This window comes from Ctenopharyngodon idella, chromosome 24 (assembly GCF_019924925.1).
Source record: "Ctenopharyngodon idella isolate HZGC_01 chromosome 24, HZGC01, whole genome shotgun sequence".
NCBI lineage: Eukaryota > Metazoa > Chordata > Actinopteri > Cypriniformes > Xenocyprididae > Ctenopharyngodon > Ctenopharyngodon idella.
The window spans coordinates 28,270,078-28,295,992 of NC_067243.1; the positions used below are offsets into that span (position 1 = coordinate 28,270,078).

Genomic DNA, 25,915 nt, shown 5'->3' on the forward strand with positions numbered 1-25,915 from the left:
GTTTGGTTGCAGCTGGAATAAACTGGCGAGCTCTGCTGTGAATAGTTAATAAGTTTCCATTAAAACTCCTCATTTGAGAACAATATTATGTATAATAGTTATGTATAATGAAATATTACTATTAAAATCAACGTTTCTTTAATAATAGCAGTGATGTTGAAATTAACATAAAATAATGAACAATAATATGGTAATAAAACAATTGACCAGTACTGCTGTTTTTACTGTATTTTAATATTTAATATTTTATTATTAATATTATTATTATTATTACCTGACCTGCAATGAAGACACACCTCTGTGCTTCTATTGAAGTAAGTAGCTACCATTCTCATCCTTCTCCTTCTGCGGAGGTACCTTTGGTGGGCGAGTTCATCAAGGTCTTACAGAATCATTATAGTGTTAATACACTTAATACAACTTTATAAGCTCGATTTTTTTCCTTCTTTATTACATTAATCGCACACTGAAATCCTACACTGAAGACACAGGATGGCGTTAATGAGCAGCTGGTAACCTAGCAACGTCATTACGTTACCTGACCTCAGAAGGCTGTCCGAAACTGTTTCCGGAGGTGCCTTCGCTGCCTTACAAGTGATTGCCTGATAAGGCAGCGAGGCAACACGTCAGCTACCTAGGTTTTGTGTGGAGAGTCCTTTTAACTGCTGCAGGTGAAATGAGTGACTGGCTGTGTGTAACAGGAGGCAAGGGAGGCAGTGCCTCCTCAAAAAAACTTGATGAGAAAATAATCGATATTACAAAAATAAAACAACACAAATGTTACTGAATTTGACATTAAAAAGTGTAAAAGAAACACTGTCAAACAGCGACACCCGCAGGTAAAGTTACAGCGGGGAGTCTGCGTCTCTGTGCCTCCCTTCAGCTCATAGAAACAAAGCAGAGTCCCCTAAGCGTGCGGTGGGTTTAGTGGGGGGTAATTGAGAATGAATGGGGGAAAGTCACGTGAGAGGAGGCAATGCCTCAATTGCGCTATGATTGGATATGATCGGTTATGATTGGACATGATTGATTCATGCGATAAATCCCGCCTCTTATTTTCATGCGCGTTTTCGTCGAATCGGCCTGAATGAAGACAGTGATGGCGTTAATGTGAAGACTAATTAAAAAGTAAGTAAACAACTGTCACTTAGATATCACTGCTTTGTGTCATGCCAAATCAAACTCAAAATGGCCTGAAAACATGATGCCTGTGGGGGTTTTTAGTGAGCAATCAGCGTGGTGAAATTAAAGGTACAACTTTGTGTCTGTGAGTGAGTGACCAGTGTACAAGCTTGATGACTGCTGAAAATAAATTGACTATTAAAAATAAAAGCTTAATATTAGTATAAAAATAATATATATTGTTTAAATTGTAACTGCCTTTAGTTATTGTTTTGGAATAAATGTAAAAATGTGTAAAAACAATAACTTGATGAAATTTATACTTGGTTTTAATAAACAGAACATTACATAGTGTAAAAATAACAAAATAGAATTGTATTTGGTCTCTGTTTTTATGTAATGTTAACCTAAAATTGTGTAACAGGGACATAAATGAGGACTTTGCCTCCTCATTTTGAAACACCACCGCACACTACTGGTGTGTAGGTGGAGCCTGGTGATTCTGTGACACTCAGAATAAAAATAAACTACTGAACGAACTAAAAATAGCAGTCAGAATGTAAAATTATCATTCTGTAACTCTAGTGTATATGAGTTTGTCTGTTGTAAATCCTGCCCACTTCTTTGCATTGTCACACATGCTTCAGTGCTCTGAGAGTGTTTATAGTGCTGTGAGTTTAACACTTCATGACTGACACTGTCTATCAATATAACAGACACAGCTAAAATGTCATTCATCCTCTTCTTCCTGATCTTAGGAATGCATTTTGAAGGTAAGATCTTGTACTTTAATACATGGAATATTAGCAGTTATTATTTTTTTCTTTCTTTCTTTCTTTCTTTCTTTCTTTCTTTCTTTCTTTCTTTTTTTTTTCTTTCAATTGAGAAAAGCTAAATGTCTTTTCAATGTTCATCAGATTCTACAGGACAGGTGACTGTAATTCAGACTCCCACAGAGAAACATGTTCAGAACGGACACACAGTCACTCTGACCTGTAAGACCAGCAGCTCCATTGGACGCCCGTCAGACGGTGACTGTAAGTCGTGTGTCTCCTGGTACCTTCAGAAACCTGGAGAAGCACCTAAACTTTTAGTGTACTCCATCAGGACCCTTGTGGCTGAAACTCCATCTAGATTCAGTGGAAATGGAGCCGATTATGGAACTGATTTCACTCTGACCATCAGTGGAGTCCAGACTGAAGATACAGGAGATTATTACTGTCTGAGTTACCACTGGATCAACAGTAAAGCTGTGTTCACACAGTGATAAAGAGTGGTACAAAAACCTCGGTCAGTCAGACGTCACAGTGATGCACTGATACAGCTGAGAGATACTGCAGCTGCTGATAGAGGATCACAAACAACACAATGGTGTATCAAACCTTTCAGAGACTTTATTTATTTATTATGATTTATTAAGTAAACATGTAACATACAATCTTATATCCCTTATACTGAACTGGACTAAAATCTGGAGAAAATGTGAGTGGTGCTCGTCCCTGTAAAACTTTACACTACAATATTATTTGTATTATTTACTGTAGGAAAGTCAGTCCCTTTAATTGCTCTTCCATACTTCACCACTAGAGGGTCACATGTCTTTTACATAACTGAGTTTTATAGACCTTTCCTTTAAGACTATATAGTAGGTCAAAAACAGTATGTGACAAAAGAAGTATGTCTGAATTCACAGTATTTATAAAAGAACAGGCAAAAAGTACTGAGATGATCTGCTACTTCCGGTGAGATTCTGAAGTGTGCATCTGATGGACACTTTACTATCCCATGAGGCCACGGGAGAGGATTTGTGAATGATACTGAAGCGACGCAACTGACGCTGGTAGGTCACATGATAATGACATCATGGCAGATGTAGTATGTCCAGATTACATTCATACACACACTCATACTATACAGAACATACTTTTTTAGTGGTCGTGAAGTAATTACTTGATCAAAATAAGTGCCTACTGAAGAGAGTATGTGATTTCAGACGCAGCCCATGTGTTTGATACTCCATACACTTTATTGATATAATGTCTAACTGTTTCCAGATTACAGTTTTTTTTTTTTTCTTCTAATGCTTACACACAAAATCTTTACTTGTCACACAATTTCTGAAAGCTGACACTCAAACACCAGAAGCACACACCAAATCTGCAAAACTGTACACTAATGCTCGGCCTTCGACTTTTTGCAAAACACACAAATCTAACAGGAAGTATCTTGATTTCCTTTTTCAAACACAACTATTGTTTCTGTCCAACTACACATGGTTGCTGTATTTATTTTCTTTCGTACTGTATAATACTGTATTCACAACCACAAATGCTTCTTGCTTTCGTGTTTACCATGAATTTTTCAACATCTCTCTGCTAATTACTTTAATCTTGTACAAACATAAAAGACTGCTTTTATGTTTGTAACCTCTGAGACCCTTGAACTGCCACTGGATTCAACAATAGTTACTAAAAATAACATTAGTCAGAATGTAAATGATCATAGTGTATATTAGTTTGTCTGTTGTAAATCCTGCCCACTTCTTTGCATTGTCACACATGCTTCAGTGCTCTGAGAGTGTTTATAGTGCTGTGAGTTTAACACTTCATGACTGAGAGCAGAACAGAACACAATCTTCATCATCACACAAGACAAAAGAACAACAATGAACAAAATCACCTTCTTCATCTGGACTCTCACACTGATCGCTCAAGGTTTGTGAAATACAGTTGTTGTTTTTTTTTGTTTTTTTTAACAATGATTTTTAATTATTTTAAAATGTCGAATATCATTTTCATTTTTGTTTGTGTTTTCTCTCAGAGTGTAGAGGACAGATCACTGTAATTCAGAGTCCATCAACAATAACAGCTCAACCAGGACAAGAAGTCAGAATAAACTGTAAAACCAGCAGTAGAGTGTGGAATGGTAATGAGTTACACTGGTACTTACAGAAACCTGGAGAAGCTCCTAAACTCCTCATATATGCAGCAACAAGCCGTAATACTGGAACTCCATCTAGATTCAGTGGCAGTGGATCTGACAGTGATTTCACTCTGACCATCAGTGGAGTCCAGACTGAAGATACAGGAGATTATTACTGTCAGAGTTTACACTATATCAACAGTAAAGATGTGTTCACACAGTGATAAAGAGTGGTACAAAAACCTCGGTCAGTCAGACGTCACAGTGATGCACTGATACAGCTGAGAGATACTGCAGCTGCTCATAAACACAATCACACACAACACTGATCACAGACAAACACTAATAACACTAGATCATCTAAATGAACATAAATTTGCTTGAAGCTCATCAGTATTTTTGCACATAACATGAATATTTTGTTGATGTGATCATGGCTTTTATTCCAGTAAGGACTGTTATTGTTTTATTAGTGTTTCATAGTAAGGACTGATTGTCAAAACCAGTTTAATGATATGATTGTCATAATTTAATTACATTTTTATTGAATGATTGTAGTGATGTTTCAACGTGATCTCATGAGAATACGTGTGTATTTTTACGTAAATTGTGGTTCTACCACACGTACATTTACTTACATTTTCATACACACAAAAACGTACAACATTGACGTATTTAGAGGACTAAAACGTAAAAATACTTACGTATTAACAGCAATAAAAACGTAAATCATGTAACGTAAAGTGTGAATGTATATATATTCCCATGTATTAATATTAAAATCGTGGCTTTAATGATTTAATTTTGTTTTTAGTCGAATTTATTGAAAGCAGTTTACTCATCTACTTAATATGAAATAACATTTCTGTTCGTGACTTGTGCTGCTCGTTTCGGAGGATTGCATAATGTTAAACAAGACTACAGTTTAAAACCTTATGAATAAATTTTCTGTAATTGTTTAACCATTTTGTAATATTTAGTTTGTTTGCTGTGCGACACAGAAGGCGTTTTCTCCTATGCAGTGACTGACAATACAACCATAAGATACACCAAAGCACAACATAAATTCACAAATCACATCAATTTTATTTGTTCGCTGTACTCCCAATCTTTAGAATCCATATGTTTGTAAGGAACAGATCCAAATTCAGCCCTTTATCCATCGATCTTCATTTTGATCTCAGCAACAGCGACCATCACAGTCAAAGCTCGCGCTCGTTATGATTCAAATTTGAAAGTAGCGCCACCATCGAGAAGTGTTACAACACGTTTTACAGCACTGATATCAAACGCTCATTGGTTCTCACCTGCTTCGTCACAGATTGCGACATGCCGTGTTTCAGTGGATTGACATTTGAAATGAGTGCGCGCCTTCACGGAGAGAAGCCGAATTTATCATATTTTCATGGATTAATAAGTTAAATTCTGCTCTGTACCCTATAAAAAACTATTACCGCCAGAGAGGACTGTGACTGGAACTCATCATCATTTGAAGTACTTTTGTTACCACTTTTGACATTTTCGCAAAAAAAAAAAATTATTGTGATTACGCTTGTTTGTCTGTCATTCTTTTATTTATATTAGTAGGTAGTTTAAAGAAATGGTTATCGGTAGGTTTAGGGGTAGGTGTAGGATTAGTGGCTCAAAATATCGTTTTAATGTTATATTTTTACTAAAATTGTCATTTTCCTACACATTTCTGCCCATTATGTTTTATTCTTTTAACATTCTGTATAAAATGGGTAGGTTTAGGTTCGGGATGGGGTTTAGGGATCTTACATTTATCTACAAAACGATAAAATGGAAATTATATACATATATCTTTAAGACATGATAAGATTCGTAAATATTTTACGCTTTTTTCGCTGTAAAAACGTAAGTATTTTTACGTTTTAGTGCCATAATTACGTCAATATTGTACGTTTTACCACCTTTCTAAACGTACAAAAATTTACGTTTTGTGTCTTTGAAAGTTGCGTATTAATACCTACGTATTAACAATGAGACCAGGCTGGATATTTTCATTTGTTGTATGTAGAGATTGTGGATCTCTTCTGTTGTGTTTGTCTCTTCTCCATCTTCACTCTCAGTGTTTTTCATCATCTCTCTGTTCCACATGATGTTCACTTGAGTTTCTCTGTAAATTATATTCAATGTTCTGAATTCAATCCAAACATGTTCTCAAGCTCAACTCTTCAACAGTGAATGTAAGCCACATCTTCAAATCTCACACCACTGAATGATTTACTGTCAGAGACTGGGTTGCTCTCCTCAAATATGTCTCAACATCGTCTCAAACTTTGCTCAGATTTGCCAAAGTCTGAAAAAGTCCATTTAAATTCGTACAAGGCCAAATGATCTGAGCTTAAGTTAACGTTATTGTTCATTCTGTTTGTCACGGAGCAGAAATTTGTCTTTGACACTGGTGTCATACATATACATAAATACATCCACAGAAGTGCTTAACAACACGACACACACTGACACACAAACACAGAAATAAACAGAATTACACTATCCACATCATTCCCAACATATTTCCAAACATCCCACAATTAATGAAGGATCAGTATTCTAAAGTGTTACCAATACAATTAGTATTTCTAGCAGTACAGGTGTTCTACAAACAGTATTAAATAAAGTACACATTAGTGTTGTAGTACTCGAGACCGGTCTTAGGACCAGTTTTTGAAGGTTTTGGTCTTGTCTTGATCTCAGACTAAAAGGACTCGGGATTTTATTTCAAGACCGGTCAAGACCACAACTGCGGGGATATCACTAAATTGCTGTTGCATTGTCTGATTTCTTTGTTAACATCATTAATTTGATTGGATGTAAAATTTCCTGCTTCAGATGCAATCAATAACTTATTTCTAATTTCATTTATTTTGTTACTGTTGTGTCGGGTCAGAAATCAACAAAGGATTGTGTCAAAAATGTCACCAAAATTAATACAAATGCCCACAAAATTCAAGATATGTTTACAAAAAAGTACTTGAATATTTATACTTGATATTTATATTATGACATATGACATAATTAAACAATATCACAAGAAAGAGGGCTGTTTTCACAAACATGAGCACAATTGCAAACGTGATATAGATTTTTTTTTTTTTTTTTACAAATGTTCAATAAACAAAATGTTATTTTTAAAACATTAAATCTCAACATTATTTATGCATTTGTAATTGTATCAATTCAGATGCAACTTCTGTTCCACCTCTGCAGTGTAAAGATGAATTTTGTTGTTAGTGATTTCAATTGATTGGTAACAGCTCTATATAATGTCTTATTATTCTAATTGTAATTAGTGATTAAAAATAAGACATTTCTCAGGCAGTAAATGTGGATCTTTCGGATGAATTTGAGGAGTGCTAGTCTGGTCTTGGTCTCGACTTGGTCTCAGTTTAGGTGGTCTTGACTACAATACTATTAAAAAGTTGTTTGTTCAAGGCAATATCAGCAATAGTTCTGGTGTTGGAGAAGCTCTTCAGCTGGTCACAAAGCAGCATCTGCTGTAATCTTCACATTTCAGCCTTTTCTAGACAATCTGACCTCTTGAGGTCATCTTCTTTGGATTTCCCCTCATAACTTAAGTCTTGAGGTGTCATGAGCTCCAGGAATTTTTTCAGGACTCGTCTATATAAAGCCTTTTGCCTCCTTTGTTCTCAGACGTCTCCCATGTCTCGTCTTGCAAGACATCATCTAACGGTAATTACCTGCTTTTCTACTTTATTTAGCAAAGCTCTTCATAATACATGTTTTTCTCTCTATTCTACCAGCATGATCTTAATAAATGCTTAAAACAACAGACTTGTAGTGTCTTTCTTAATAAACTATCTTAATAAATGCTTTTTACAAAACAGTTGTATTGTTTTTCTTAATAAACAATTATCTTAATAAACACACATCTCACACACAGAAGAGGTATACTTGTAACAGGACAATTGCATATTTTCCACAACTATATCAATAGAAAGTGTCAACAATGAAAATATAAAAGGTATTTTGCATGTTCTACACAGTCAAGCATGTTTTCATATACAGGTCTGTTATAAAAGTATCTGGACTCATTATGAATCTCCACACAAGATCATGAAACATGAACAAGCTCTAATATGTCTCCATCTTTATCAGCCTGTTTCTTCTCCATTTGATGATTTCAGACACACATGAGGCTTCATGATAGATGGAGTGACACCATGAACTCTGATTAGAGATTCACAATCAGTCCTGATACTTTCTGAACAGACTCATGATTCATGATCTTACTTTAGTGATGGAGGTTCATCTAGTGGAAGTGTAGCAGTGATGATGGTCACATGACTGAATATGGACACAGAGATGGACGTTCATCTGCTCATCCTCAGTGTCTCAGTGTCAGAATAAAAATAAAACTACTGAATTAATTAAAACTAACATTAGTCAGAATGTAAATGATCATTCTGTAACTCTAGTGTATATTAGTTTGTCTGTTGTAAATCCTGCCCACTTCTTTGCATTGTCACACATGCTTCAGTGCTCTGAGAGTGTTTATAGTGCTGTGAGTTTAACACTTCATGACTGACACTGTCTATCAATATAACAGACACAGCTAAAATGTCCTTCATCATCTTCTTCCTGATCTTAGGAATGCATTTTGAAGGTAAGATCTTGTACTTTAATGCATGAATTATGAGCAGTTAAAATGAAAAATATTTTTCAATTGAGAAATGCTAAATGTCTTTTCAATGTTCATCAGATTCTACAGGACAGGTGACTGTAATTCAGACTCCCACAGAGAAACATGTTCAGAACGGACACACAGTCACTCTGACCTGTAAGACCAGCAGCTCCATTGGACGCCCGTCAGACGGTGACTGTAAGTCGTGTGTCTCCTGGTACCTTCAGAAACCTGGAGAAGCACCTAAACTTTTAGTGTACTCCATCAGGACCCTTGTGGCTGAAACTCCATCTAGATTCAGTGGAAATGGAGCCGATTATGGAACTGATTTCACTCTGACCATCAGTGGAGTCCAGACTGAAGATACAGGAGATTATTACTGTCTGAGTTACCACTGGATCAACAGTAAAGCTGTGTTCACACAGTGATAAAGAGTGGTACAAAAACCTCGGTCAGTCAGACGTCACAGTGATGCACCGATACAGCTGAGAGATACTGCAGCTGCTGATGGAGGATCACAAACAATAGTGTATTCAACCTTTCAAAGACTATTTATTATGACATATTCATATGTTTTATCCATTACTAACTGAACAAATATGTGTGGTGCTTGTTCCATCAAAACTTGCCACTACAGTGTCATCTAAGGCCATTTCCATGTCTGGCTCATTTGTAGCATTAAGTTTAAGTTTAAAGGAAAACAAATACATTGTGACACGTACAGTTGTGACACAGCCTGTTTCATTAGTCCATTGAGTCAGATTCACTACAACTGAACTGATCCAGGGTTTGTTCAGGTGATCTCAGACTGTATTTTTTTTTTTTTTTTGGTGCAGATCTGAGCATGATTTCCATGTTCATATATGCCTAAACAAACCAAACTAATGGAAAAATGCCCCACGTTCTGAAACAAATGCTCCAAACACAAGTGGTGCTCACTGCACAACCAAATGATATCCAGCTCCACATATATGGAGATAATGGGTGAAGATATGTTTAGTGATAGGGTTATGGCTGTGGTTAGGGTGTGGTTGGACTGTCTAGCTCCACCCGTTATATCCATAGAAGGGGAGCTGGACATCAAGCTCCACCCAAAGACAATACAAGCCGAGTTACTTTGAGCTTATAGTCCTAAAAGCTGTGTGTGTTTGTGGAAAAAAGTGAGTTTATAATGAAAAAATGAGGAAAACAAAAATTTATTTGGCAAGGTCCTCCATTAAACTGAGGAGCCTATTCTTTCCTCTCTCTGCTGAGCTTCTTCTCTTCTCTCTTTTGTCTCTTCATATCGTCTTGTCTCCCTCTCTATCTTTTCCAACTCTTTTGCACTCTGCTGGGCTTCTTCCTCTCTCTTTCTTCCATCTCAAAAGTTTGTCAAAAGTTCAAAAATGACTTAGTTTGTACATTTTATTTTATTTTATTTTTTGCAAGTGGCACTTTCACATACACTATTAGAGATGCAGAGATGTTGTTGAAAAGGTTCTGTGCGTGAATCAAGAAACTTCACAGAGTCACATTTATGCACATTTAATGAATGTGGTATGAGGAAGTTTAAATGTCAAGCTCACTGTATTGCATTCATTTATTCTGAGCTTAACAGAAGTGCATTTTCCCATTGCACATCTGATTTATGGAAGTGTACATGTAGCAATTTAATAGTAATATGCAAACTGTCAATACAATATGTAAAATGGCAATGTATTTCTGTATTTAAATGTACGTGTTTTTTTTTTTTTCATACCATATGTGCAACATTTGGAGCAAAATGATATGCTTTGCGATGAACTTTGATTTGACAGAGATGCCGCTCTTGCGCGTTAATAGAAAGGAAGCAAAAGTACACAAGTGAATTAATGTTATGAAGCTCAACACAATGTATGTAAGAATATTATCAGTATATTATAATATAATCTAGCTACAGTCAACAGACTAAAACATAGAATGACATTACAACTTTAAATGCTCAAAAGCATTTTACAATGATAGTATGACATTAGACCAAGTAAAACAGCCTTGCTTTACATCACAATTTTGATTTGTCAAATACTGACCTGTATGAGTAGTATTTCAGCGCTTGCAAGTATTTCAGTAGAATGAATCGTCCTCATTCCTTTAGCTAACCCCTGGGACTCACATGGCACTGATATCAGTCTCTTGTTTGTGTGGCGCTACGAACTAATAAATTATACAGACTACGCCACCCGGAGGCTATTTCCGGGACTGCCCTCAACGTTAAGGCACACAGGTTCGTCACGACTGGGTCAGGTATCAGACCAGAGTTGAGTTTAAAACAAAAACTTTATTCAAAACAGATTTAATTTGATTCACTGTATCAAATAGTTAAAAATAAAACAAACAAGACATCCCACTTCAGGGTGGGGGAAGGCCTGGCGTCCTTTAAGCAGAGAGAACACAGCACTCACGCGTGCACACACGCACCACAGCACAGCACGGCACACCTCACTGTGAACACTGCAGGTAAAAGGCCCACCACCACAAGATGCTACACTGCTGCCGCCGGCTGCCCCACTCCTGAAGGGAAAAGAAACACACATAATTTAAAAAACACATAAATTGAACCAAACATCACATACAACAACCTGATTCTCAACACAGTCAGCTATCCAAAAATACTGCTGGTTACTTAGAGCGCCCCAGCTACTGGGTTACCAGCAGGCTGCAATAGGCAAAACGCCAGTAAAAATGATCACAGAGACACATGTACAAAAAAAGGGATGCATGTCACAAAAGAAAATAAAAAAAATAATTCAACTGAATTGATCAGAAAACAAAAAGAAATTATACCACAAACTCAAACCAATAATAAAAAAAAAAAATAGAAACCAAAAGGAAAGATCAATGAGAACAACACCAAGCAAAAGAAGAAAAAAACAATTAAATCAAACACAATAACCCAAAAAAAGAAAATAATGAAAGTGACAGTCAGGTAGTAGCTACCCTGTCGCACGCCACTTTTAGATCAGGTACTCACGGTACTATTGAAAATAAGCACCATACCCCAAGTCCAGACCGCAGTCCAGCTGATCCTGTAAGTATTTAAGTGCGGCAACGATACACTGTTAACATACGGAAGCGACAAAATGTTAAATCAACTGTTAATCCAGCGTCACCGCATACAGTCCCGATGGAAGATAACACAGCTCCAGAGACCAGATATGTAGAAGAAGATACACAGCTGAGCAAAGCGAAGCAGACAAGAGGGATGACGCAGCGTGAAGCAGCCGTAGCTAGATAAAGCAGGTAATCAGGCAAACATCAAAGCAGGGTCAAACGATGCACATAGCGCAGAAAAGCCACACAGCAAGCGACAAGCCCACTACAGCAGCCCACTGTAATGTCCCTTGCACATTGGCCCGCACCTTAAATAGGGGAAACATACTTTAATCAACCGATCATGAAAACCCATATAAAGTTAATAGTAAAGTCAACGTCAACACATACCTGTACTGTGACCCACGAAGCACGGATGCAGATGTATAATAAGAATGTCTCCATTACACGCAGTGATTAAAGGGCTTCCCGAAAAGCTCCTCAGTCCACCCTTAAATAAAATCGGTTCATAAAACCCAGTGTAATAGACCATAAGCATTGCAAACCACCCACTGCCAACACTCTTACCTCGCCACCATCCACACAAAAACCCGGAAGTACGGCGGCTCGCTCGCTGACACAAAACAAACGCACACACATAACGCAAACCGAAACGATTTTATAGGCAGGTAAATGACCCTCAATCAGACCACGCCCTCAATTTGCTGGATGACGTCAGGGGAGGGCAGATCGTACTGCTACATTTGGAATCGCGCCCGTGATTTCACACCGAGATTGTGCCTTGGCACAGATTAATTAGGCTATGCATTTTATGTGAAGACTAAGCAGTGTTATTTAACATTTAAATTATTCGTTTCCTGACGATGATCTCTGTGTGTGTGTGTGTGTGTGTGTGTCTTTAAGGTTAAACCATGATTGGGGTTTCCCCGAGCCTTGCAACGATAGAGCCGATTATTGTACGCCATTCTTTCATGTGGATCATTAACGTGCTAAAAGTTACAATGTGAACGAGCGTTGAACAACTCACTCTGTCTCTAACAAAACGTGCGATTGCATAATACTGCTTATGTGTAAAGAGAGCAAAAGAGTAGCCTACGATTTTACACTTAATCGACATCAAAGGCAAAAACGATGAAAATGCTTATCACTGAGATGAAATGGCTGATCTGTACTGATGACGCGAGAATGGTGAAGATTGCTGCCGTGTCTTTGAGTCCCTTTGATACTGAACTAAATAGGAAAACAAATAGAATCTGTGAAAAGAGGACCTGCATGCTTCTGAAATTGAACAGGATTTCTCTCTCATTGCTGCGACAGCTCGATGAATGTTGAATGTTGATAGACTGACACATGACAGAGTAGCATTAAACATATCCCGTCTAAAATTATCATTTTTTTCATTAATGTAGTAAATCGAACTAACATTTTCTGTGATTAATTAGATAATCACAAAATAGTCTGTACATACAACATGAGAGGAACACTGCGGTTCACTGGAGCTTAAGTTTTAGATAAAACTTCATCAGAATTTAATAGATAACGATAAAATCAGACTGGATTTTAAACAAGCTATAGCCCGTGCCGGAAGTGAAGGTTGGCATCAGCATCTGAAGACTCAAACATGTGTGAGCAATCTTTTATACTCCAAGTGTAAGATAATGATTGGTTAAATCATTAATCAATAGGTGACGTAACATTGAGTCTTCCTGGCAGAACTTACGCTAGAGCTTACATTTTTCTTAATTGCATTTACACTCACAGTTAAGACACTTGCGATTGCATTTTCATTAAATGTCCCGCAATGAATGTAGCAAAATTCAATGTGGATTTGAAAATGCATTCCAAGACGATCACGTCTCCGCCCCGCCCTGTCAATCATTGCGTCAAGGCGGGGCCAGGTGTTGAAAACATGGCGTAAATAGAGCTAAAGAGTGAGGCATTTACAGGCAGATGAAGTAGAGCAAGAACAGAGAAATGTCAGTGTCCCTGACGATTACGCGTGTCCGTCAGTGATAGAACCAGTACGTTATTAGAAGCATAAATAAATTTATGGTTAGGACGACTCGTATGGTTCTGGGCCTTTAGTACCAATTGAGCATCATTCAAACACCACAGCCTACCTGAGTGTTGATGATGACCATGTCCATCCCTTTATGAGCACATTGTACCATCTTCGGATGGCTACTTCCAGCAGGATAACACACCATGTCACAAAGCTCAAATCATCTCAAATTGGGTTCTTGAACATGACAATGACTTCACTAAACTCAAATGAGCTCCACAGTCACAGATCTCAGTCCAGTAGAGCGCCTTTGGGATGTGCTGGAACTGGAGATTTGAGGCATGATAATGCAAAAGCTTTTGCACAGTGTTGAAAAACATTAGCAGCTGAGAAGTAAAAAAAAAAAAAAAATAAAAAGATAAAGAAATAGGCCTATGTAATTCGTTGCTGTGACCCAGAAGAATAACCCTACTCTGTGTAGCTGTCCAAAATGTTTCTAAAATAGAGAAGAGAGAAATTTAAACATCACCAGAGTGAATTTTAGGAGCATTAGAGACAGTCTGGGTGGGGTGCTTTCTAGTGTGTGAAAGAGGGTTTAAACATCAGAGTTATTTTTGGGTAGAGTTATACAGTTATAGAGTTACAGTAATATATTTGGTGCTACTGTACCTTAAACACTTTTATTTATTGGTTTAAAGAGTAGAAAAATAGGCATTATTCATTAAATGATTTATATCATTGTAGTATTGGATGAGCGACCACCACAATCCATCCCTTTATATACCTAAAATGGTGCCTTTGGAGGGCACTGAAGTTTTTAATCATTATCAACATATATTTTTAATAAAAATAACTCTATGAATGAGTTCAAAATGACACTTATTTTTGAGCCTCACACTTTTCAGCGCTCCAGAGCTCTAACATTGGATAGTTTGGACAAAAATAATTCAATTTTCTGAACTCTGGAGTTCTTGAGTTCTTATATCGAACAATCAGTGGTACAGACTTTGTTAGTTGTGTCTTGAATGGATGGTTCATGCAGTTTTAAACAGCGGAGTATAAACAAAGCCCATAGTTTTTTTTTTTCTTAAATAAAATAAATAAACACAAATACATGTAGCTATAACATGCATGTGTGCATTATTACCTCGGTGATGACATTCACTGTCAATAATTCACCTTGACAGCGATCCCTTACGGCATCACTTTAGCTATGTTCGTTATTGGTTGTAATGTGTCAGGGGAATGTTCTTAAAACACTAATCAAAGTAATATTATACCTTCTGTTCTTTTCTTTTTAAAAAACATTAAAAGATGCGCTCGAACCGTTCTCCTGATTCTTTTGAACAAGCGTGAAAAATGACAAAAGCTCCCTTGAATCAGAGCTCTGGCATGAGCGTTACAATACTGAGTTCTGATTGGTCAATCACTGTTATTTATAGTTTGTTAATTATCATATAGAGAATTTTAATATTACATAAGTACATAATACAAAACACTGTTAATCTAAAGGGGATGGTGGCTTTACAGAGGGGATGCTTTTTGTCATTTTTTTCAACAAGGGGATGCCATCCCTCCTCAAATCGAGCCCTGGTTCTATGACTGACGGAAGCACATGATCTTCAGGAACACTGACATTTCTCTGTTCTTGCTGCCTGTAAATGCCTCGCTCTTCATATCTCTGCTGCCGCCATGTTTCCAACACCTGGCCCCGCCTTGACACAATGATTGACAGGCCGGGGCGGGGACGTGATCGGCTCAGAATGCATTTTCAAATCCACGTTGAATTTTGCATTAATTGTGGAACATACACACACTGACAGGTGAAGTGAATAACACTGATCATCTCTTCATCACGGCACCTGTTATATTAGGCAGCAAGTGAACATTTTGTCCTCAAAGTTGATGTGTTAGAAGCAAGCATAAGTTTTTAAGTTTGACAAGGGACAAATTGTGATGGCTAGAAGACCTGGTCAGAGCATCTCCAAAACTGCAGCTCTTGTGGGGTGTTCCCGGTCTGCAGTGGTCAGTATCTATCAAAAGTGGTCCAAGGAAGGAACAGTGGTGAACCGGCGACAGGGTCATGGGGGGCCAAGGCTCATTGATGCACGTGGGGAATGAAGGCTGGCCTGTGTGGTCCGATTCAACAGACGAGCTTCTGTAGCTCAAATCGCTCAAGAAGTTAATGCTGGTTCTGATAGAAAGGTGTCAGAATACACACGTATGGGGCTGCATAGCTGCAGACCAGTCAGGGTGCCCATGCTGACCCCTGTCAACAATGAGTTTGAGGTGTTGATTTGGCCTCCAAATTCCCCAGATCTCAATCCACTCAAGGTTTGTGCCAACTCTGCTCCATTTTAGTGCAGGAGGAGCTACATTGATGCCACGTTCTGAATACTGTGATGTCTCAATAGAGATGCAACACAAGAACAGGCTGGGAATCCTTTAAAACAATCTGTGAAGATAATTAAATTGGGTTACATATTGAATTCATATATGTTTTGAATTACTTTTCTTTGTATTTCAAATTTTGTTACATTGTAAATTAAAATATTTTAAATTAAATTATGAAGAATTAATAGTCTATATAATATCTCAAACATACAAATACAGTGTAAAAAGTGTTCAGTATGGTGTTTAAATCTGATCTCTATTTAAGTGCTGATCAGATCAGAGCAAAAGTTGTGCAGCGTTATAGCCTTATTAGCTAGATTTGCTAGTAGACCATAGCACAATACTCACCCTAAAGTTGTTGATGTGACTTGATAAGTTTAATGATCTTCTCCATTTAGGTGTGACAGCTGACAGACTCGCAACATGATGATCATCATTTACAGTAATCCAGCGATGTTCTTGTAAGCTGTAAAGTCATCTTCTCCTCTGTCATTTTTAAAGCTCTGCATAAGGAACAAAGACTTCCTTCTTCTTCTTCATCATCTTCTTCTTCTTCGTCTTTTAGTTTTTTGGCGGATTGCAATCATGACTTATCAGGTGCATAGCTCCACCTACTGTACAGGAGTATGTAACAATGGATTATGGTGCGATTAAACTACTTTACATAATATTAATAAAAAATAAAAATAAATAAAATAAAAAAAGACTTCCGATGCTGCATCGATGTAAATAGGCTGCCTGAGGAAAAACGTGGAAGTGACCGTATCCATTTGGGCGTATATATATAATGCCGCCCAGGACCTTTTTGATTAGTTTAAAGAAACACCATGTATCCAGTGGTCCACAAATACAGGGAAATAACAGATAGTAATGATTTACTTTTTGAATGATTTATTATTATTATTATTATTATTATGAGAAATTTTCAATTCACTTGTAGGTGAAATGGGTGCTTCTTAAACGACGTTTCCAAATGGGTCAGGAGCAGCACAGTGAAACATGAATGAAACATCCCCATCTGACTAACAGAGAACCGTATGGGGACGTTCTGTTAATGTCCCAAATGTCCTCTTTGTAACGATCTTATGTGACCATAGAATAACCAATATGGAATGTCCCCCTAAAGTCATATAAGGAAACTTGAACTGCAGCACTTTCATTACCAAAAGAGGATGTTTTAAGAACGTCCCTAATGTTCCGTAAAGGTTCAGGATTTTCGTCACCTTTAGAGAACTTTTAGGGAACGGTGCGCAAGGTCACGAGAACGTCCCCTCCTATGTGAGATGGATGTTCATCTGCACTTACTCAGTAGTCAGAGTAAAAAATAAAATCACTCTGTAATTCTAGTGTATATTAGTTTGTCTGTTGTAAATCCTGCCCACTTCTTTGCATTGTCACACATGCTTCAGTGCTCTGAGAGTGTTTATAGTGCTGTGAGTTTAACACTTCATGACTGAGAGCAGAACAGAACACAATCTTCATCATCACACAAGACAAAAGAACAACAATGAACAAAATCACCTTCTTCATCTGGACTCTCACACTGTTTGCTCAAGGTTTGTGTAATGCAGCTCTACAATTATTCTCTTGAAATATTAAATGTTTATATTTTTAGATAATAATTTTTAGAATTTATAATTTTATTTTTTCTTCTTCTTGTTCTTTCTCTCAGAGTGTAGAGGACAGTACACTGTAACTCAGAGTCCATCAATAACAGCAGTTCAACCAGGACAAGAAGTCAGAATAAACTGTAAAACCAGCAGTGCAGTGTATGATGGTGATCGTTTAGCCTGGTATTTACAGAAACCTGGAGAAGCTCCCAAACTCCTGATTTATTGGACCAACAGACTCCAGTCAGGAACTCCATCTAGATTCAGTGGCAGTGGATCTGGCAGTGATTTCACTCTGACCATCAGTGGAGTCCAGACTGAAGATACAGGAGATTATTACTGTCAGAGTTTACACTATCCAAACAGTAACTGGGTGTTCACACAGTGATAAAGAGTGGTACAAAAACCTCGGTCAGTCAGACGTCACAGTGATGCACTGATACAGCTGAGAGATACTGCAGCTGCTGATGGAGGATCACAAACAACACAATGTTTTATCAAACCTTTCAGAAACATTATTTATTTATTTGGATGTACTAAGCATGTAACATAATCTTTATATTATATAAATGTTAGTGGTGCTTGGCCCTGCAAAACTTTCCACTACAATGTAATCAAACTGCAGGAAAGTCCGTCACTTTAATTGCACTTCCATGCTTCATCACTAGATGGCGTGTCTGTTACATAACTGAGTTCCCTATCTGTCAGTCACTTTGACGTTGTGTCGATGTGATGACACTAGTGTAGTGTTTCTCAACCTTTTTTACTCGATGACCTCCTCCTTCACCAGATCAATACTGCAGTGCCCCCCTAAGATGCCTGACATTTCCTCTTATACTGAACTTCCACAGCAAAGAGAGAAACGTGTTTGTATTTAAGCCTTTTTATTAACAAAACATTTGTCAAAACGACCTCTGCTTCCCCGTCGACATACAGCATGAGCGCAAACAATAAATCTTCCTATGGTGTCCCAGTAATTGTTCCCGATTAAACCACTGAAAATACAACATTACATACAAGTTTTGCTGAAATTAACTCAATTATAGAATTGTTTCTTTATTCGTCTATGGCATGGTGTTGACCTCAGGAAACATAAAAGGTTTTTGGACTTCACGGCGGATCTATATACGACACGTCTGTTCAATGAAATGAGGGGCTGAAGTGGATGCAGCTTTTTCTCTATATCCACATTTCAGGATGGATATATTATCAGGGACCCCAAAAGGTTAAATAAAAACAAACAAAACAAGCCCTATAATTTAATAAAATAACACATATTATGAAGACACTTTATATTTAATGGTATTAGATGATTTGATAGTTGCATTTAATAGATTACAACTTCAATAAAACATTTGCATTTTGTTTGTAACATTGTATCTGGAATGGTAAAACATTGTTGACTTATCTTAAGTGTCTGAATTTCTGATGAACTCTTAAAGTGCTGCAGGACTAGCCTACAGCAAACACTGAACCAGACTATTAAATGTTGAGCAAGGGATCTCATTGGCTGCAGGATCAGCAGAGACCAATCAGCCTGAGTCATTTGGTATTGATGTGATTGCTTACAGACTGCATGTAAAGGACCGATCGAAGCCTGTGCCATCTTCAGTTTCATGGCCGAACTAGATTTCTGACATGACAATTCTTGGAGAGTTTGTCATGGTAATGAATATGACAATGTTAATGTGTTTGGTCTGCTGCTGTTGATTATATCTGCTGTAGAGTACAGAACTTTCCACTGCCAAAACACACACAACATGCTGCTGCTGTACGAGCAAACATGAATCACCCCATAGCAGATCTGGACAGGTGGAGCTGGGGGAGGTGGAGGGTTTCTGAAAGTACACTGCACTGCTACAGCAAACAATAGACAAGTGTTTTAATGTTGAGCAGCAAGATCATTGACTACTGATACAGCAGGAATCATTCAGTTGTGTCCTGTAGAGAATGATGTGTAAATGTGTATGTCTGACTCTGTATATTTACTGTTACTGTGCTTTGGTGATGTAAAGCCTTTCTTTTAACCCTGTCAGTAAAACTATTGGACTCTGAATGTATATCGATGTGGAGTGAAGCAGAAATAGCAGTTGTTTTTAATGTGTTTTCTCTCACTCCAGGATTTAAAGAAGCGGTTTCTTTCTCCAGTGGTTGTGGCAAATATGCATATTAACTAATCAGATTTAGTCTGAAAGGTAAGTTAGAAAGTTCTTGCTTATAGAAGTGTTATATAAAAGTAATATGACATTCACAGTCGTGCTGCTCTTCATGTCTATGGTAGAATCACAGCCGTGCTGATATTCAGTATAACTGCACTCTTGATCATGTGAAACTGATTAAATGTGACAGGATGAAAAAACAGCACAACACCATCAATCTTTTAAACACAACTTCAGCAAGGGCGTGTAACACTAATAAAAATATGTCAGTGTCTATTTGTGTCACAGTGCTGTGTTGTTAACACACATGAACACGAAGGGAAACAGACAGTCTTTAATAAATCCACAGGAATATCATCAACCAGAGAACAGCAATCCAACAAAACAACCATAACTGGTAAGTAATTTTGGCTGCACAGCAGCTGTTAAAGAAAATTGTGTCATTGTGCAGCAATAGTTATTAATTTAGTTAATTTATCTATATATCAGCACTGGAGAAAACAGTGATGTCATCGTCCAGCTCAGTTCAGTTCGCATACAACGGTGTCAATGCAGGCAGATTTTCACATTTTCACAAGCTTGCAATTCGATTCGATATAAGTTATTTTAGATATACTGTATATCAGGTACAGTACATGGCAAATTTTCTCAAGAAATAAAAAATCTCTCAACTAATGCTGTATAATATACATGGGAATCAGTTGGTAATGGTTAACATGAACTGATTTGTATACAAACTTAAATTACACTTAAGGGGATTTTTATAATAATAAAGTTATAATTAATTATAAATTATTTCTACACTAATTCTTTTTTATAAACATTTAAATGGTGGCTGTCAACTTGACAGATTTATTGAAAAATGCATTACATAGGCTATTGAGAACATTAAAAATTATAATTACTATGTAATATGGTGCATATATTTAGCTAAATGCTCCTCTCTAGAGTTAATTTTTCTAGCTGACTAACGAGTTTATGGTTACTGAATATGTTTATTCTGAGGTAAATGTGACGTTACGTTTGTTTGTTTACAAGCTCAACCTCGGGAGAAATGGCGGGGTCCACCTCGTAGCCGGAGAGCCGATGAAGTGGAGAGACACTGAATACCTAGGCGGCCGTGACGGAGCCGCAGCAATGACAGAAGAACAAAGTCATACTCACAAAACAAAATGGCGTCCACCCCCCTACAAACATACCACATAAATATAAAAAATTTCAGGTCAAAAACACTCAAAGTAAAGCCACTAAACTCACTTTCACTGTACAATTCAACAAACAACTAGCGTGGCAAACAACTCTTTGGGCCCCGGACACAGGAGAGATCTGTGTGGAGGAAATATCCTCAGTCTCTCTCCAAGCAAAGCTACTGTGGGTCTCTTTTACTCCAGGAGTCTGTTCCAGAAAACAAGGTTAACTTACCGTCAAATATACCCTGATTAACCCAAACCTTGCTTACCCAAGGTATGCTGGTTCCAAACCCACAGTCTGGAGTAAGTTCAGTCAAACCGGAGTATGAAACTGACCACACAAAGACATTCTCAACCAAGTGCTGAATCCAGGAGTCAAGGAATGGAGAACACAAGAAATAAAGTATACAGCAAGAGGGAAAAAAAAACTTTTCAGTAAAAACCTCATCATAAGATCCATTTCATTTGGATTGTTAATCATCCACATGGACATTGGTGCTTGGACCCTGATGATTGCCGCTTAGGGCTATATTTTCAACTACAAATGATAAAATACTGCTTCTTACCTGTAAACCACTAAACCGTTTAGTTCCTGTGTGTTTAACCGATCTTCTATCATGCTACAATCCATCACGCTCTTTCAGGTCACAAAACTCTGGACTTTTGATACAACCACGAATATCAAAGTCTAATAAAGGAGGAGCTTTTTCACATTTTGGCTCAGGAAAAATCTTCCTGATAATGTTCGAGGCTCAGAAACACTCTCTCTGTTTCAGATTAAAGACACATCTCTTTATCCAAGCATTCACACAACGCTTCTCATGAACTTACTACAATTATACTGTATCTGATGAAATGTTATGATCGTCACATGATCATCTTCTGCCTGAAATGCTATGAACAGCAGCTATGCTAATTCTTCTCCTTTTAACAAGTTGTTATTGCTGCTGAATCACGAACACATTCATTTCTCAACTGAGTGTGACATTAACTAACCTCATATATATTATACACTGCCCAGCCAAAAAAAAAGTTGGAATCATTTTCACACATGAATTGGCACTGACCTTAATTTCATTGAAAGTCTTTGGGACTTTACAGAGTGCTGAATGATACAAAAAATGATGCACCTCTTGATGGAAATAAATGTTGTGATGTTATTTCCATCAAGAGGTGCATCAATTTTTGGTCAAGACCTTGTATTGACAATGCAAGAGTCCTGCACTCTGTAAAGTCTCCTCCAGCACTTCCCAAAGACTTTCAATGAAATTAAGATCTGGACTCAGAGGTGCCGATTCATGTGTGAAAATGATTCTTCGTGCTCTCTGAACCATTCTTTCACAATTTTAACCCTGCTGAATCTTGACATTGTCATCCTGGAATATGGTCATGATGTGTCTTCCTACATGGTTGTTCAAAAAATGAAAAGCTACACACTCCATCTTTAAGGTTTAAAAGAACCGGTGCCAAACATATAACATGCTAGAAACATAATAATCACTGTAATAATGATCCATTCATAGATTCTCAAGTATTTGTCTATTAAAATGACAGTGACAGTGATATATATATATATATATATATATATATATATATATATATATATATTCATCACTGTCATATGGACATTATTTTGACACACTAATCTCTGACTAAATTGTAATATTGAAACAAGCATTTTCTGTAAAGTTGCTTTATATGTGTTGTTAAAAGCACTATAAATAAACTTGAACTGAATGGGATTTTGAAGATTTATTTCTCTTTTCATTTTGTAAACAGACTGACAAAAGACATTTTCAGTTAAAAGTCACAAATTCAATAGAAATGCAAATGACCTGCATGTATTTGTGAGATGATGTGTCAAAGCAGAAGTCGTCTCAAGCTGGTTTTGTGATCTTGACAATCAGTTCAATGTTCTTCAGTGGCCTTCAAGATCACAGATCTGAATCCAACAGAAAACCTTTGGTACAATAAGAGATCTGCAGATATTATGTGATTCAATCATGTCAACATGGAGCAGAATCCAGAAACCATCTTGGAAACCTTTTATCACGCCTTCATCATTAGTTTTTACTGCTTTGCCAATGTGTTTTTATCTTATATCTTAGATTTTTACACTCTTGTCCCAGACTCAAACGTTCAGTCTAAGCCTGTGAAAATCCATCAAAGATATCCTAATATTACTACATTTTAAATCTATGATGACCTAAATAAACAAAGAGTGAAATAAACTGAAACAATTATTTAAAAATGATGATCATAGTTTCAGCATCATTTCCAACTGTTTAAGAGACAATAGTGTCAGTGGAGATGATTGAGATTAAATATGAGACATGTGATGTATGTGGAAAACAAAGAGAAATAAACATAAATATCAGTTATGATTGCAATATTTGTACTGATTATGATCGTGATGAAAAATGAGGCTTATTGCAGAATTAACAGTGATTAACAATAAAACATCTAAACTAAATCTGCAAATGATTCCATTCATTTCCATAATAATATACTGGGCAATGAATAATAATCTTGTTCTTGTACATGCAAATACAATTTAGCAGTAAATGTACACTGTTCTTAAAGAGACATCTTCACTATGGTGTATAAATACACTGATGATTTTGATGCCATCCCTGATCAGTCTGACAGTTGAACTGAGTTTGTTATGAACTGTAACATGACGACACATTCAGTCAGCTGCAGTATCTCAGTAAAGGCTGTTGAACTGAACTGTTAGACGCTCCATTACTGACACTGCAGTTCCACACAGTAGAAGAGCACAGTGTGTTTTAATGCTGCTGGAGCTCATGGATGTTGTTCAGTACCAGAGAACTGAGAAATCTTCCACCCTGAACACTGATATTGTGTCATTCAGAAACACAATTAAACCAAAGAGCTGCTGCAGTTTATTACATCAACTAATAATGAGCCCAGAACAGTGTAGAATGAATGATAGAAAGTGTTCAGTGACCTTACAAAATATTAATAATGACCAAATCAATAATATACAGGATTCTGTCAATAGACTTCAGAAATGTGTGTATAATTGTTTGACATGTTTCACAACATGAGGAAGTTGTTGGAAAATGTGTTTGTGACTGATCTACAGTCTTCAGGATAATGATTTAAATAGAGAGAGTCACTTTGCATTGTCACACATGCTTCAGTGCTCTGAGAGTGTTTATAGTGCTGTGAGTTTAAGACTTCATGACTGAGAGCAGAACAGAACACAATCTTCATCATCACACAAGACAAAAGATCAACAATGAACACAATCACCTTCTTCATCTGGACTCTCACTCTGTTTGCTCAAGGTTTGTGTAACGCAGCTCTACAATTATTCTCTTGAAATATTAAATGTTTATAATTTTAAATAATATACTTTTTTTTTTTCTTTTTGTTTTTTCTCTCAGAGTGTAGAGGACAGTACACTGTAACTCAGAGTCCATCAATAACAGCTCAACCAGGACAAGAAGTCAGAATAAACTGTAAAACCAGCAGTGCAGTGTATAATGGTAATTATTTAGCCTGGTACTTACAGAAACCTGGAGAAGCTCCTAAACTCCTGATATATGCAGCAACAGGCCGTAATACAGGAACTCCATCTAGATTCAGTGGCAGTGGATCTGGCAGTGATTTCACTCTGACCATCAGTGGAGTCCAGACTGAAGATACAGGAGATTATTACTGTCAGAGTTGGCACTATCTAAACAGTAAATATGTGTTCACACAGTGATAAAGAGTGGTACAAAAACCTCGGTCAGTCAGACGTCACAGTGATGCACTGATACAGCTGAGAGATACTGCAGCTGCTCATTCAACACAATCACACACAACACTGATCACAGACACACACTAATAACACTAGATCATTACAATCAACATCAATCTTGTGTTTATGAAGAGAATGAGTCAGTGTTTAATATGATCATCATGTTTTAGGTTATTACATTTTTTATTATTGCACTTTCATTTGTAAAGGTGTTCCTTCAATTAAAAACAAATAGTTTGAGATTCATATTCCCTTGTCTTTATTTGAACTACACTAGAATCTCCCACCCCACCCCCGCTGTTAAAAAAGTAACTTGGTAACTTTTACTCTGAGCTACTTTTTACTTTACTGGTAACTTTACTTGTACTTAAGTAAAATTTTACTGAAGTAGCAGTACTTTTACTTGAGTACAAAATTTTGTTGCTCTTTCCACCTCTGGTGATATGTTCATTGTAAGTGAAGTATGGCCTACGTTGTAAATGAACGTTAAATGTTGGTGTGAAGAGTGAATACTGTTGAAACAGAGTTAAAAATGAGTTTTCTAAAAATGTTATCCTGTGTGTACAGGCCAGTTTTTGTTGTACGTGTAGAAGTTTTTCTGCTGTGATTTACGTGCATGGTGTGGATTCATCAAGCCGCGCTGATGGAAAAGAAAGATGGCGAGTCCCCCAGACTGAATTTGGATCTTCAACTTCTTATCTTCTCATCCACTTAGTGGTATCATCACTTTTAAACTCTGATGGATTGAGGTATATTTTTCTGCAGTAATTTGCATACTGTTGTGAATTCTCCTCTTTTAAGTTTAAGTTCGCTATTTGTGTGACGTTTTAAGTTATGACTTACGTAAGTAACGTAGTGCAGTGTTCCTGCGTGTATGAGCTTTGCGTAACTGCCTATTCACTATCACTCCAGCAGAGCAGTCAGATCGCATGCTCTCACTAAAGTGCAACGCATGTGCAAGAGAAAGTTGATGACAAGTAAGTTTTAATTCAATGTATAATGTTGTTAA

The 25,915-nt window shown here is 37.1% G+C and overlaps 3 long non-coding RNA genes across 5 annotated transcripts in view; 1 reads left to right on the plus strand and 2 right to left on the minus strand.

Annotated features, from left to right (window-relative positions):
* The window catches only part of LOC127506924 (uncharacterized), a 78,001-nt gene that overhangs the window by 35,076 nt on the left and 17,010 nt on the right, over nucleotides 1-25,915 (minus strand). The window lies entirely within an intron of this gene.
* On the plus strand, nucleotides 1,685-24,786 carry LOC127506933 (uncharacterized). Of its 2 annotated transcripts, none has more exons than XR_007928151.1 (5): nucleotides 1,685-1,895; nucleotides 2,040-2,604; nucleotides 2,828-2,962; nucleotides 3,690-3,836; nucleotides 24,548-24,786. It is a non-coding gene; the product is annotated as an uncharacterized LOC127506933 (long non-coding RNA). The 2 variants fall into 2 exon arrangements; XR_007928152.1 differs by lacking the exon at nucleotides 3,690-3,836 and adding an exon at nucleotides 17,585-17,731 and having other exon boundaries at nucleotides 24,548-24,756.
* LOC127506938 (uncharacterized) overlaps nucleotides 2,229-25,915 on the minus strand; it is a 35,186-nt gene continuing 11,499 nt past the window's right edge. The window contains exons 2-3 of one of the 2 annotated variants that reach the window (XR_007928160.1): nucleotides 18,193-18,543; nucleotides 2,229-2,408 (exon numbers count right to left, since the gene is read on the minus strand). This is a non-coding gene — a long non-coding RNA (uncharacterized LOC127506938). Of the gene's footprint in view, nucleotides 2,409-8,789; nucleotides 9,158-18,192; nucleotides 18,544-25,915 lie in introns of those variants that run through there. The other variant, XR_007928159.1, reaches the window with a different exon arrangement.